General features: G+C 40.2%; 1 pseudogene; it reads left to right on the forward strand.

Moving 5' to 3' along the window:
- Positions 1-475: 475 nt before the first annotated feature.
- LOC148039473 (uncharacterized) lies at positions 476-1,457 on the forward strand (annotated as a pseudogene).
- Positions 1,458-2,504: the final 1,047 nt, after the last annotated feature.

The following is a 2,504-nucleotide window of genomic DNA, read 5'->3' on the forward strand; positions in this document are numbered from 1 at the left end:
GCATGTATGCATGATATACAAGTTATACATGACTCCTCCGTAGTTATTCCTCCATTGCCAGAAGCTAAGTGTGGTAGCTTAAAGACCTCCTCCTAAGTTCAATGGCACGGTGACACAAAGGACTGTAGATGCAGTGAAACAGTGGCTTTTTAAATGGGAGCAATGTTTTAAGTTATGCCATATTCATGAGGATGCTTAAAAGATACAGCAAGCTACATATAATCTCATGGATGCCGCTCACCATTGGTGACAGAAAATTGAGCAGGATCATGCAAAGCCATCTACTTGGATTGCATTTAAGACATTGTTTTATAATAATTTTGTCCCTTCAGATGAGCGAACAAGGGCTCTAGATGTGTGGTTCTTCATAGCTTAGAAGAGCTACTCTGTCCACAAATATGCGGACAAGTATAGAGAGATTCTATTAAAGGTCCCTGAACATATTCTTGACTTTTTGCAAGTGCATAAATTTGTCATGGGCTTAAAAGAAACCTTAAGGCTACTTGTCAGGAAGGAGATACGTAAAACCTTGAATGAGGCAGTGGAGCTTGCATTAGTCCTTGAAGATGGGAAGGCCCAAATATTTCCTTGGACTAGTGGTGCATGCCCTGTCTTTACTCCTACAGTTGCACCTAGTGCTCCTCGTGCGAAGGACACTAGAGAAGTGCATATGATCAAGACTGTGACAGGTACCAAGAGGAAGGTATCTGCTATGGCTGAGAGAGCCTACAATAAATCCATGCTCACTCCACAGAAAATGGAGAAAGCAATGAGAGAAGGACTCTGTTACAGATGCCTGGGGTAGCATAAATTTAAGGCTTGTCCCAAGAAGGCAAGAGTTAGTGCTCAAATGGTGCTTCATCCAATGCAGGATGTGGATAAGGTGAGAGATAACCTAGATGAGTCACCTCCACATGACGCTGGTTATCATGAATGGATCCTAGCCATCACAGTAACAAAGAAAGTACCAACTATGCCAGATGCCGTGTTATCACCTGAGGCACAAAAGGGGTATCAGTTTGCTGACACTAAGCTCATTGTAATGAAAGGCATAGTGGCAGGATGTCCTGTGCATATTTTATTTGATACAGGCTCTTCACATAATGTTATTAGCTCTAATCTCGTCAAGAAGCTGAAGCTCAAGACTACTCCTTCAGAATATAGTTATTTGGTAGAGCTCTAATGGGATGGGTACAAAGACATGGGATCAATGAGTTGTTGACCTCCCTGTATAGATCCAGTTCTATGAGGACATATTGGATTTTGAAATTACACGGCTTGCAAGATTCGACCTAGTGTTGAGCAAGTAGTGGCACGCAAAGAAGAGACCTATCATTGACTTCTCTTCTCATATTTATCAATTTGAGCACGAGGGCCGATGATTATTGATTCGCGGAGAACTGGATCTCCAAGAAGCAAAGATTCTCTCGATGACCAAGGCGCTCAAGTTTGACTAAATGTGGAGCATAGGATTGAGATCGTCCCAGGAGCTAATCCACTTGTTACTAGACCCCCGTTCAGAATGAGTCTATAGGAGGAGAATGAAGTTCGTAAGATGAGTACTTAAGCAAAGGATTGATTAGACCTAGCTTTTCACCCTTTGCAGCCCCTATTTTACTTGTAAAAAAGAAAGATGGTTCTTTTCAAATGTGTGTAGACTACAGGGCTTTAAATAAAATAACTGTCAAGCACAGATATCCTATGCCTCGTATTGATGATCTCTTGGATGCTCTAGGTGGTGCTTCTATCTTTAGTAAGATTGATTTAAAAAGTGGTTACCACCAGATTAGAGAAGAGATGAAGATATTTATAAAATTGCTTTTAGAACAAGATTTGGTCAATATGAGTATTTGATTATGCCTTTCGGTTTAACAAATGCTCCTGCTACTTTTATGATGTTAATGAATGATTTACTAAGACCATACATAGGCAAGTTCGTTGTAGATTTTATTGACGATGTGCTTGTGTATAGTAAGAGTATCCATGAACATGAGTCACATTTGGTGACAGTCTTTGAAACCTTGCGGGAAGTAAAACTCTATGCTAACCTAGACAAGACGATTCTATGTTTAGAAGAGATAGAATATTTAGGTCATATTGTATCTGCCAATGGGATCAAGATGGACCCCAAGAAGGTTGTTGTGATACTTAGCTAGCCAATGCCCCAAAATGAAACAGCTCTTCATTCCTTTTTGGGATTGTCAAGATTCTAGTATAGGAGATTTATATACACATACTCGTATATAGTTGCTCCTATGATAGATTTATTGCAAGATATGGTGCCCTATGTGTGGACATTAGTGCAACAAGAAAGTTTTGAGACTATGAAACAAGCAGTTTCTAAAACCCCTGTTCTCAAGATAGTTGATCTTGAGAAACCATTTTTTTTAGAAACAGATGCAAGTAGCACCGCGATAAGTGCAGTCCTTAGCCAAGAAGGTAGGCTTGTAGCTTTTGAAAGCAAGAAGCTTTCCCCAAGCCAACAGAATTGGCTAGTTCATGAA

The sequence above is a fragment of the Lygodium microphyllum genome, chromosome 2, assembly GCF_053477565.2.
Source record: "Lygodium microphyllum isolate KBCC chromosome 2, Lygodium_microphyllum_v1.1.10, whole genome shotgun sequence".
Classification (NCBI taxonomy): domain Eukaryota; kingdom Viridiplantae; phylum Streptophyta; class Polypodiopsida; order Schizaeales; family Lygodiaceae; genus Lygodium; species Lygodium microphyllum.